The sequence below is a fragment of the Oryzias melastigma genome, linkage group LG4, assembly GCF_002922805.2.
Source record: "Oryzias melastigma strain HK-1 linkage group LG4, ASM292280v2, whole genome shotgun sequence".
NCBI classification, from domain to species: domain Eukaryota; kingdom Metazoa; phylum Chordata; class Actinopteri; order Beloniformes; family Adrianichthyidae; genus Oryzias; species Oryzias melastigma.
The window spans coordinates 1,457,545-1,470,860 of NC_050515.1; the positions used below are offsets into that span (position 1 = coordinate 1,457,545).

Here is a 13,316-nt window from a genome sequence, read left to right on the forward strand (position 1 = left end):
AAAAAAAAAAAAAAAGAAAAAACATGGCTTTTTTTACATTACAACCAAACAGAGGGCGATTGCAGCATTAAATAGAACAGAATTAAAAAAAAATAATAAAATGTAAAAAAATATATACATAGATACGCAAGTCAAGTTTTAGTTTATCATATTTTGTCTTTATTTTTGGTTTCTTGAGGAGCATCAATGACTCCAAATACACATTGAATTTGTTAATAAATATTCTACATTTTGGGGGATTTTCCTTCATTTATGAAGGTTAAATTTAGCTATATTCACTAGTCTAATGAGCATTGATGAACACTAGTTTTTTGCAAAGACTTCTGGGAAATTTCTAGTGTACTCAATTTTGGAATTGGTATATTTGGACATCACTAGAAAATGGGGAACACACTATATTCGGACATGGTGTCCGAATTGCCTTTAAGGTCCAGGGCACTAGATAGTTTAGGATTAGGGCGGGAATTCTGACAAACACGTGCATAAAAATGTGAACAGGCTTGTAAGTCTGTCAAATGCCTTAAAGAGGAGAATTTCCCAACGAATGAGAGGCTTTAGCTCGGCTCAAACCCTCAGCAGACATGGCCTGACATCAGAGAGGAGGGGCTACAGAGGCCTGGGAGGGCCAGCCGCAAACCACAATAAGGCCGATTGTGTGGAAGAACCAAACCCAGGAGGGAAGACACCAACTCCTCTTCAAGAGATCGCTTCAAATTTAGCCACAAAAACAGTGAATTTCTGACATTTTACAACAAATGTATTCTCCTGCGATGACCAAACAAGATTTCTACAGTAAATACTTTCATGCTGCATGAATTAAAAGCTCTTCCTGCAGAATGTTCTCTAGATCTATATATCCTGAAAGGTTAATAATTCCAGCCAATGGAATGAAGGTCAGAACCAGTTAACCATTAAAAAAGGACCTGCACACCAAACCACACAGGAAATGTTAGACGTTAACAGATCAATAGAACCCAATCCAGGCTTCATCAATCAGAAATATTTAACATTTTTGTCTCGGCTAATATTTAAACACTTAAGAGTTACCAACATGTAAGAAACGGTTCTGTTCAGTCACTGTGTCACTCGTGAACTCACTCGACACTTCTCCTTCTGCAGATTACCACAGGAACTTTACGTAACTTTTGTGCACATTACAGAGAGCTGGAGTTTGTGACACACCTTTGGCTCAACTTCCTTCACAAATATGCGTCTGGAAGCATCTGACCTGTCAACGTGCACGTGAGAATTTCATAACAAACGTGGTATTTCAAATATTTCTGTGGAGGAAGAAAAAAGAAAGCAAGTTGGAGTCGCCTGTGGCACCTCACCTCTTCAAGAGGAGGATAATGGAGGATAATGGAGCTGGTTATGCAACCACACACAAAAAAGGTAGTAAAGTCTAATTCTGACTAAATCATTCTGATCCCAAAGATGGAAAACTTACTGGAAATTCAGGACCAAGTCTCCAACAGGATCAAGCCTTTGCTCTCATGAATGCAGCAGAATTCATTCATTTGTCAAACAGTTTCATTTATTTGAGCTTTTCTGAGGGAGGAGACTGTGGGCCAGCTGGGCGGGGCTGCAACGTGAGCAGAATAATCCTCCAACTTTATCCAAGGACCAACAAATGTAAACAGTTTCCTTCAACTTCACCCCAATTTACAGGAAGAAGATAAAGACTAAACAAAGCGTCCATCTTTAGATCAACCACCTCCTGTGGCTTCAATGTTTCAGATTAAACAGTTAACAAATGGAATGATTCATTTTACACTCATAGTGGATTTCTCAAAGTTTGAACCAACAATAATCAGGAAGGAAATCAAGCGATTCCGAATCCTTATCGGCTTCCTGAGCTCGAAGATTCAGATTAAGATAAAGTTCAAAGGAAACGGCGGCGCTTGACTTCCAGCTCTGTAAGCAGCAGAGCGTCTCCTCGCTGCACCAACCGCCCAGCGAAGAGTCGATCTAACGAACCTGCGGACGTCCTGTCGGCCGCTTTGCTGAATCAGCAGGAGAAGAAGGTTCTCATGACGGTGAGAAGGCTTCCCGTGACACTGTGATGCAATTTAGAAGCGACCATGTGACTCTTAAGCACCTTATTGAAAAATCAAACTTCTGTACCTTCAGAGCAAAAGAAAACTGATGAAAGTATCTAGAGAAAGTTAGAAAAGTGGGTCATTTTCCCACAAAGTGGCGACAGGAAGTCCAGCGGATGGAAAACTAAGTCAAACTCACGAGTTTAAAGTTAATGATGAACAGACAGATGTAAAAGTTAACAGTTCTTCTCGGTAAAGCTTACCTTCTTCAGGACGGACGTTCCTCCTACAACCATGAAAGTGAGCGCGGACCGCAGAGCGACAGCAGAGAGGAAGAGAAAGAGGGATGAGGTGAAGGAATGAAGCTGACAAAGTGTGACTGGTACAGCAGTCTTCCGAATCCCCACCCTCCCTGACTCACAGCGTGGATGAATAACCAGCTCTCTAGAGGAAGGAAGAGGCCGAGCGGCGGAGAGGCCGAGCTTTGTGTGCGACGCCAGCCAGGGGGGGACGACCAATTTAAACCCACGCAGCACATTAAAGCCAGGAGGCTGGATTCTTATGACCACCGCCCTGACTTCACACACTCCAACCCCCCCCAGGCACACCCAGCCCTCGCCGCGGCTCAGGAGTTGCCGGGTAGGTTTTCCTTCCCCCTCGGAGTGGGCTGCTGGTATTATTCACAGAATCAGCAGAGACTGTAACCATGAAAGGGGGCATTGTTATGCCTCCATCAGCCCACACCCACGAAACTGACATTTTCATCTGGCTGGAGTAAAAACTTGAGCCAAACTGCACCAAACTTCTGCCCCTGAGCTACACTCCCACTCCAAGCATTCCTATTTACCCTTTGTCTGCCGCACACGTGCACTCGAGCCGGCCGAGTAACAATGGAAACCCATGAAGCAGAAGCTGCGATAACACGGCCACTTTGTACAGCTAGCATGTTGACATACCAGAGTGATTGCAGAAAAGGGAAACGTGAGTCATAAAAAATATAATGCTTAAAAAATCTGCAGAAATGGTTACGTAAGAAAGTTATGTTCTCCAAAAGGAAGTTACCACGCCCGCAGAAACCCCACGGGCACAAACCGGGCGCCACGTTGGGCTGCACAGAAAGAGGTCAAAGTCACGACGGTCACTCCGGCAAGGGGGACATAGAGCAGGGTCCCCAAACTACGGCCCGCGGGCCAGATCCGGCCCACCTCCACATTTGGCCCGGCCCCTGAACAATATCAGAGACGCATGATTTTCTTTTTTTCCTCCCAATCCGGCTTTGAGATCGTTTTGCCAACTGTGTTTTCTGTTAGAAAAACATCAATCATAGAAAGAACGGCTAACAGAAAAACACAGTCAGCGTGTAGTTTAGAGTTCTCTGTGCGCAGCAGTTCAAAGTCAGATACCCGACATGTCAAATCGGCTTTCTTACCGACTCAGCAGGTCTTACCTGAAAGTCCGGCCCATGAAGACCACCTGAAGGTTCCCACCGCCCAGTGAAACCCTCCTACTGTACAACATGAGCCCCTGAAGGAAGAACTACCGTGAGTGGTGCGTCCACACGCCAACACCTGACTTAAATTTAACTTCAAAGTCGATTCCTTTAGGCCACTTTTATCATTTCCAGGCTTTACGTTATTTTTTAAATGCAAGAAATACCAACTTTTTTTTTTACCCAAAACAGTTTATCATAACCCAAAATAATTGTTTTAATTAGTAATTTGACTAATGGATCATTCATTTATAAATAATGAAGTCATTAATGTTTCTATTATCCAACGCGAGTAAAATTTGACCAATGAAGACTCGACTGAAGAGCAGTTAGCCCAACGGAGCGTTTGACAACCGAAAAGTTCCAAGACCAACAAAAAAAGAAACACAGGATTCCATCAAAAGTTTGGATAACAAACGTTTATGTAACTCATATAATTGAAACTGCTATAATTCACTTTTTAAAATCAAGAATACTTGGTGACAAACACAATTAGTGCAAGTCTGACGTTCAAACCAAGATTTGGAGAATCTGATATCTAATTAGGCTACATAAAGGATAAGATATAAAGAAGCTCTTGTATCAATTGTGTCTAATAGTTTGTTGAAACATTCATGTTGATAACCCCCCCCTAACACTCGCATTAACATTTTCATAACTCAGCAGACACTGATGTCCTTGGCAGTCTGGTTCCTGTCACTGATCCAGACAAACGTCCTCCTCAGAGCAGCTGAAGTTAAACAGTTTTGTGAACTTCGATAAACCTACGGTGAGGAAGATATCTGCTTCATATCCAGCCAACTTTCAAAATAAAGCAAAGAGCAACCTTGAAATGGAGCAACAGTCTTTAAGCAAAAAAAAAGAGCAACTTTATAAAACTTTATCACTTATAAACACTTTTTCCTTCTTTGGAACCCTAGAAACACTAGGAGGATCAAACCCTCCAAGTACTCCACGTCTAGAACTACTGTAGATAACGGTGTGAATATGTTCAAACGTTTATGTTCTGTTGGTTGATGCTCCTAAAAACTGCTAATCCTCCATTCTGAAACCAAAACCTTCCCGTCCCACCCAGTCGCCTCTACACCCCCACGTTCCAGTCGAGCCTGCCGGGCCACTCGCTCCAGATGACGGGTTCTGACAGTACGCTCCATCCGTCCCGCGCAGACAGGACTGGGTCTTCTCCTTGAAAGCACCGAGAGAATTTCATCCCAACTCGTTCGGCAGAGACTAAAAGGAAAAGCATTCAGCCGACGCTCCGCACAAGCCCAGGATGTGTAAACTATGATTTACAACATTTTCCACCACGTGAGCCAAGCCGCCGCAACCGAAACAGAAGAGGTTCTCAAACATGACGCAAAGAAAATAGTCATTAACCTCTGAAACGCGACTCCTTTCAGTACTTTTTTGTTCTGTACATAAAGCCTGAAAGGTTACAGACTGAAGTATTACAGCCTTACGCTGGAGGGTCCTCTGAAAACAGCAGAGAGTTTAGGATTTAACAGAGCTGGAGGGGAAATCCTGTGCTTACGTTCAACTGATGTGATTGAAAGTGTTTGTCGAAACGGATTTCTCTTCTGTGAACTCAAATATCTTATTACTTTTAAGAAAAACTCCAAGTAGGACCAGCTGGATTCTAGGGAGTAACCCGACCCCGCCAACAATTAACCGCTTCACCCGGATTCTCTCGTTTTAGAGGTCAGCCTTAATTAAATATTGAGGAAAGGTTTGCAACTTAAAGAAAGTGGGTTTAAGGTTAAAACAAACGGATGACAGAGCTGGTGGGCCTTCTACCACATGTGTTGAGGTCGAGGGAGCTTTACTCAAACGCTTATTTTTGACTTATTATTTTTGACAAAATATATTTTTATGGAGAGTAAAATATTAAAGTTATTTAAGGTTTAAGTTGATTTATTCTGGAATAATATTCCTGCATTTTTATTATTCAGAATTATGTTAAAAAAGTTACAGTTTTAAAAACTACCACTCTGCTAGCTTTTTGGATTATTTTGGCATTTACTAAGATTATTTAGGCTATTTTGGAGTTTAGCTAATATCTCAGCTACATGCTAGCTGTTTTGGCAACCCCAACTTTTTTTTAGGCTAATTTGGCATTTAGCTAATATTTTTGCTAACTATCAGCTTCAGCGATTTTTGCTACAATTTCAGCATCTTCAGCTATTAGCACTAGCATCCTCAGCGGCCACATTTAGCTTACAGTATTCACACTAGCATTATCGCAGATTCAGCTACATGCTAGCTGTTTTGGCTAATTTAGGCTTTAAAAAAATTACGCTGTTCAGAGGTTAGGCTAATATTTACATGCTAGCTGTTTTGGCTATCCTAAGTTTTCTTTTCAAGTTTTTTAGGCTAGCTATTTTTTAAGTTTTTTTAGGTTAGCCATTTTTGATAATTTAGGTTTGTTTAAAAAAAAAATCAGGCTGTTCGGGATTTTTCGCTAATATGTACATGCTAGCTGTTTTGGCTTATTTCAATTTTTAGGCTATTTATTTAGAATTTCAGCTATTTTTTAGCTTGGCATCAGCTTCAGCGTTTTCAGCTATCAGCACTTTCATCTTCAGCGGACAAATTCAGTTTACAGCATCCACACTAGCATTATCACAGGTAATGCTATATATCTAGTTCATAATTATGCTAAAAAGTTACAGTTTTAAAAATGTATTTTTACAGTGTTCAATAAATGTTTATCCTGTTCGTCCCATGACCTAAGGTGTGTTTTGGATTTTGGCCCCTGGTGTGATCGACTTTGACCCCCTGCTGTAGAGGAACACCATCCAGCCGACTTACTGCTGACAGCATTGCCTTTATTGCGTTTGGGTGTGTGGAGGGTGGGTCTGGTGTCCGACCTGCAGCTATTCAGCTGGATTCAGACGAGTCTTGTTTTCTGTCAGCACTTCCCTCAGTCCTCGTTCACATCTCAGCTGTGAGCGACTCAGATTTCTGTAACTTTCCACGGCAACAACAATTCACCTGTCCCCGAGGAAAAGGGCTCAAGTTCACGGCGATCGTAGAGACAAAGGAGAACAGACGGAAACATCCTGAACCGACCGGCCTAGACTTTGCACTCCTTCAGATCCAAAAGGCCAAAAAACAAACTGGAAAACGGGTTGGGATTAGGCAAGACTTCAGGATCCACTGGAATGAAATAGAATATGCCGGCAAACTCCGATATTTTGTTTAGAACAACAAAATCCTGAAAACCCAACAGCCTTCTGAAACACGAGGACGTTGAGGCTCTCTATTAGAGTTCGTGCTGCAGCGTTCCCACATCTAACCTTTGCTCCAGATTCCCAGAAAACGTTCCCCAGCTGGTAGAACCACCAGGTGAGACATGGACCGCCCTCGTTTGGGAGGCTTCATGAATATGCAGAAGATGAAAACTACTGAAACTCCAACACATTCTTCAAATTCCCCAACAGTGAATGTCTCTACCACCTCCATGATAAACCCTCCACCACATCAGGCTGACAACACGCACTAGGAATCTTATTTACCTTATCTGTTCAGATCCCAGATTCAGTCATTTCTGTCAGTTTTTGAATTTGTTCAGATTCAGACCTCTTGGGTCTTTGATTCATTGGGTTGAACTCCCACCAGGTGAAGGTGGTGGTGCGACCTGGTGAGGTTTGTATTTAGACCATCATAAACAAAAGCAGCCTGTAATCTGATAAAGTGACTCATTTATTTTTAATAATTTGTTCCTCAGCAGGGACAGAGTCCTCTTACTGAAATCCAGGAAATCCTAAGCAAGTGTTTGCCAAAGGATGGCATTGTAAAGATATCCAGTTCAAACAGTAGTCATAACTCTTACATTTTATCAGTTTGGGCTCCGGTAAGATTAATAAATAGGAGAGCCCGGTGCTGAAGGACGTCTGTTGAAGTGGGAAAAATGAGGTCCAGAATCATCGATCGGGGAAAGTAACCAGCAGGAAGTACGACGGCTCCACAAACCAAAGTTATTTTTAATAAATCGTTGAGATATTCTTTGTTGTAATTGGCTGAAACGTTGACACTCGCTCTGCCTTAACGTGAAGCCGGCCGTGTTGACATTGGAGGCGTGCGGAGTGATAACAGAGGGAGGCGGCGACTGTCACTCCACGGCCCAGCTGTTGACATTAGCAGGGATACAAGCGGGTTGGTTGACCTTGAGAGGTCGTCATTATCTCGTCGTCGCTAGTTAAAGCTTTTTGTTTGCACTGTTAACAGTCGCGGATGGAGCATTGATGAGGGCTGGAAACTGTATGCAAGGAAACAAAACGCAAGAAAAGTATTCAACTCGTCACTGGTACTCATTTCCTTTAGTAGAAAACAAATATTTGTAGAAATGTTTATTTAATTATGCCAAATATTACCATTGGGGCTTTAAGGTGAAAATACCTCGAGTCAGCCATATTAGTTTGAGCTCCAACTCTTTACGAGTTTATAGTTTATAATAGCCAATGATTCAAATGAAAATGTTACAACACAATGGAAATTTTTAATGAAGTTGTGCCCAAAATAAAGTAGTTCTGAACCAGAAGGACACCTTATAGGTGACCAACTGGAGTTCAGTGGTTTATCCAGAGTTTAGCTGGTTAACCACAGGTTCAGAAGACTGAGAACTTTAGAACGTGGGAATGTCTTAGAGGCAGCTCTTTATTTTAGTTACCGAACCATTCAGATCAAAGGAGATCAAAGGGGATTAGGATTAGAATGTAAGGATACCTTCTGTCATGAAAATGAGAATAAACAAAAGTGACAGATGTGAATTGAACTTCTGTTCAGCTGGTTAACAGTTAACCATCTTTTAGATCAAAGGAGATCAAAGGAGATTAGGATTAGCATAAGAATAGAAGAATACCTCCTCATAGAAATAAGAATACAGAAAAGTGACGGATATGAATTGATCTTAGCGGCTGTCTATTGTTCAGATGGTTAACAGTTAACTACTGGAACCGTTAAGATCAAAGGAGATTAAGATTAGCATTAGAATAGGACACTTTATAGATGACTAACTGGAGTTTAGTGATTCTTCCATAGTTTAGCTGGTTAATGTTGATAGTTAACCAGAGGATTAGACGACTGAGAACTTCAGAGAGTGGGACTTAGTCTTTAAAGACAGCTCTTTATCTCAGTTACTGAACCATTTAGATCAAAGGAAAACTAGATTAGTGTTAGAATAGAAGAATACCCTTTTATGGAAATAAAAAGTGACGGACATGAATCGTTTTGGGGGCCGGTCCATTGTTCAGCTGGTTAACAGTTAACTACTGGAACCGTTTAGATCAAAGGAGATCAAAGAAAGAAGTGAAAAAATGAGATTAGAGATTATATCGTCTCCTTTGACAGCCGCGAGCCTTAATAATCTGTCAGATCTCCATCACCTGCTCAGGTGAAGATCCTCCACAAGCCTCGTCATAAACTAATGATTGGAGTCTCCACACGGACGCAGTTTAATCGGTAAAAGTTCGCAGCAGCATCATCATCATCATCTCAGGAGTTGACGAACTCCGTGACCTCGAGAGGAGAGCGCCAAAACGTTCCCCCTAAAACATCAGAAAACGAGCCGAAAGTCAAAGAAACGTCAAATGAAGACTCACTCGGAGGAAGCGAGGCCGCGCGGGAGTCCACAGCTGGCGGGAGAGGCGCGTGTCACAAGTTGGGCGAGCTTCCTCTTCCTCCTCGGTTTAAATCTTCCTCTTGACCCAGCCCTTAGATGGAGCTCCGAGGGGGGCGGGGCCACGTCCGCACCGCCCACCCGAGCGGTCGCCTTGTATGGACGTAATCAAATGTCACCTCCAGTGTGAGGAGGAAGACCAGAGACCGCGAAACATGTCATATTCATCCAGGGAAGACCATGCTGCTGCTGAGGGGACTTCTGCATCTTCAGTCTGAGCGATCTCCCCTGAAGGATGCTTCCATTCACACACTTCAGGAATTCATGTCAAACTAAAAGCAAAAGATAAACGTTTCACTATTACTAAGATGAAAACAAAAGTGGAAACTTTCAGCTTCTTATTCCAGAAAAGAAAATAACAATTCAGAGATTATCTCGTTTTAAAAGCTGAAGGCCTTTCTTGTTCTGCTCCGAACTTCAAATTTCTAGTATAAGTGATCAAAATCTTATTTAGAAGAAAGACATATAATCTGATTGTGAAAAAATAACAATTTATTATCTTAATTCTGTAGATAGAATCTTTTTGAATAACAAACTTCCTTCAGAATTCATTGGATGTGAAATTTATCGCCTCATTTTTGATCCTCTACAGCAGGAGAGTCAAACTCAATCACAGAGGGGCCAAAATCCAGAACACACCTGAGGTCACGGATAAACATTTATGGAACACACTAACTACATTTTTAAAACTGTAACTTTTTAACATAATTATGAACTAGATATATATGCTAGCGTGAATGCTGGAAGCTGAATTTGTCCGCTGAAGATGCTGAAATAAATAACTAAAAACACTGAAGCTGATAGTCAACTAAAATGTTAGCTAAATGCCACATTAGCCTAAAAACTTGAAATAATTTAGGTCTGCCTAGCATGTAGCTGAAATACTAGCTTAAAAAACAGCCTTAAAAACAGAAAAAAGACTAAATTATCCAAAACAGCTAGCATGTAGCTGAAATATTAGATAAACTCCAAAATATCCTGAAAAAAATCTTACTAAATGCCAAAATAGTCCAAAAAGCTAGCAAAATGCTAATTTTTAAAACTTTAACACTGTAACATTTTAACATAATTCTGAATAATAAAAAGGCAGGAATATTATTCCAGAATAAATCAACTTAAGCCTTAACATTTAATATTTTCCTCTCTATAAAAACATATTTAATCAAAATGATACAAGTTATAAATGATAACGCAAGATAACATCGGGTCATTAATAACAATAAAATAAAATGATCTGGAGGGCCAGATAGAATAACTCGGAGGGCCGGATCCGGCCCCCGGGCCGTGACTTTGACAAGTGATCTAGATTTTCCCTAAGCTCTACCTCTAGTGCTGAATAACTTCCTGTCATAGTGAAACTCTCATTATTCTGCTAATATTTTGTTCATAGATGGAGTTTCTTCCCACACGAACTTTGCCTGGAATTACAAAGATGTAGTTTTCTTTATTCTATAAAACAATGAGTCACCATTAAAATGATGTCATTTAAATCATTTAACCTTTAAGTAGAATTTCTTATATTTTTTTAGTTCTGTCAATAGTATTTTCCATTGTTTGTTTATTTGGATGTAAAAATGTGAACGTCTTCTTTTCAGAGCGTTTGTGTTCTGGAAACACAGAGCCTTGTTTTTAATAATGTAAATTTACAAATTCACAAATTCTCTTTTAATTTCTTTAAATCTTTGTAAAAATCCAAAAGCGTAGGAAACTAAACTAAAAGTTTGTGTATTTAGACTGAAATTTGTGGGGTTTTTTTAAGTTTTTTTTTTTTAAGTTACTTTGTTGTCCGTATGTCAAACTGAAGCTCCAAGCTTTATTTAAAATAATATTGTTGTATATTTAAAGAAAATAAATCTTCTTTTTTACAGTTTTATTCCATCCAGTGTTTAGTAAATTATATATATTTTTTTGTTTTATAGAATTTTTTTCATCACAACATGCCTCTAAATTAATAATTAATGGGAAAAAAATCTTTAGAAGTCTTTTTAAAACAACACTAAATTAGTGATGTTTATATTTAGTTTATTTGTCCTGTTTCTCAGCTCTGAATTCAAAGAATTATCTGTACTTTTAAAGATAAATGAGATCATTTAGACACATTTAAGACACCAAAGAAACTTCTTTTTCTAAAGCAGTCATTATTTTAGGCTCATCTGAGTTAGTTAAAGACAGGACGAATAAAAAGCTGTTTGGACAGGAATGGAGGTAGAAGATGACCACATCTGAGCGTGGAGACTTTTATTGCCCCCATGATGGGAACATTTTCCCCTCATGCCCGACAGGACGACGACACTCGTTTATGGAGCTCTCATTCAGCTCAATGTGGTGTCAGATAAGATAAAGTCTGCGTGTATCCGGGAGTCAAACATCATGTGCTGTGATGCTCATGAGCGTTTACGCTGTCCAGCCAGCGGAGATGAGTCGACTGATATTGTTCTAAAAATGAGTTTAGAGCTTTAAAAAGGGATTTCTGTGTGGTGCTGCCACTGAAGCTCCACCATGATAGGACTCTCGCTCCGTCTGTGTGATTATGAATCATCCACCAAGTCATTAAAACATTCTCAGTGACGTCACCTCTCAAATCCTCTCTGACCTTTGACCTACATGGTCTGGAACCTTCAACAATAAAAGAGCCAATCGGCTCTAAATATATTTTTTTTCTTTTTGGCTGAATAAACAAAAATGTAAAAAGAAACAGAGATTTTTCTAAAATTTGGATTTTTTTTTTTTTTTTAACTTTTGAAATGAAGTCCTTTCAAAATAAAAGACGCCATGTGCCGGACAGGATCACCGCTGTGGAGCTAATGCACTCCGATGAAAGGTTTCAAACAACTCAAGACAAAAATGACATTTTCTTTTGTTATACCTTAGGTCAGAGGTCAACAACCTTTCACAGTAAAAGAGCCATTTGGACTCGCTTTCTCCTGATCAAAGCCCAGAAGGAGCCACGGAGTCTTACTTTAGCCTTTAGGAAGTTTGGATTTGCATTCATGACCATCTTTTTTAAAAATAAAAACTATGAATTATGTCTATTTTTTGGCACAAACAAAAGCAAAAATATAAAAAGAACCTTGCATCTCTCAAAAGTTGATTTATATATTTAAAGTTTTCAAAATAAAAGACGCTCTGTGCCAAACAGGATCTTCTCAGTGCAGCTCTGGACAGCTAGTAACCAATGTAAACAAAAATACAAGATATGTGCTTTTAACTCATAAAAGATCAAACTTTTTTCCAAAGTTTTTCCTTGCATATTAAATCTGTTCATTCTGGAGGTAGAGTTGAAATAACAAGAGTCTTCAGGTCAACAGGATGTAAAAACCTACAGAGTTTATCATCCATGTGAACCTCAGACATCAGTTTATACATTTAACTCATATAAATTAAATACATGCTAATTAAATAATCAGTACTTTAAAAAATGCTATTTTATTTTTCTTTTATTTATTTTTGTTCTTTCCCCTCTTTGTCCTCAGCAGTCTTACACTGCTGGGTTTTTTTTATCTTAATATTTTATTATTTTGGTAGTCTTAGCTTGTAGGCTTTGTTTATTTGTTTTGGCCAAGGACAGATAAAAGGTTGCTGACCTTTGACCTAGAGGCTCAGCTCTCACACCAGAAATGTTCTATGTGTCCAATTTTAAGGAATTATCCCAACTTTGAAAACAAAAAGCAGTTTATAGAGCTCATATGTGGTTTCTATCGTCAAACTTTAAAGGGAAAAGTTTCGATTTCTTCATGTGGAGTGTCTGTACTGCCAGTCGGGTTGGTCGGACCGCATGGTTGGGGCTTACCGTAAGCTGACGAGTGACAAATCGTGCAGAAAGGAGAACGCCGTGCCCGTCTACTTCCTCCTGTCACATTTTTACATGATGAAATTCTAATGACAGACTCACAAAAAGCAAGTTAAGCGTGACATGGGGCCGCGCTGGAGGATCCCTGCAGCATTTTTCTCTTATTTTTGTCGTGACTCATCACTGAGAGTGAAACGTGAAATGTGCTTCAGTTCACAAACAACACTCAGAAATGAGTCAGGAAGTCATTAATATGAACAATGTGTGCAACAGTTGTTTTAGTTCAGGTTTATTTGAGCTTAAACACAACATGGATGCTTG

At 39.9% G+C, this 13,316-nt stretch overlaps 1 protein-coding gene across 2 annotated transcripts in view; it reads right to left on the reverse strand.

Moving 5' to 3' along the window:
* The window catches only part of elovl1b (ELOVL fatty acid elongase 1b), a 12,975-nt gene extending 3,692 nt beyond the window's left edge, over positions 1-9,283 (reverse strand). Inside the window, exons 1-2 of one of the 2 annotated variants that reach the window (XM_024279179.2) lie at positions 2,461-2,474; positions 2,303-2,325 (exon numbers count right to left, since the gene is read on the reverse strand). The gene's annotated coding sequence lies outside the window, so the exon portion shown is untranslated. Of the gene's footprint in view, positions 1-2,302; positions 2,326-2,460; positions 2,475-9,128 lie in introns of those variants that run through there. The other variant, XM_024279177.2, reaches the window with a different exon arrangement.
* Between the last annotated feature and the right edge of the window lie 4,033 nt (positions 9,284-13,316).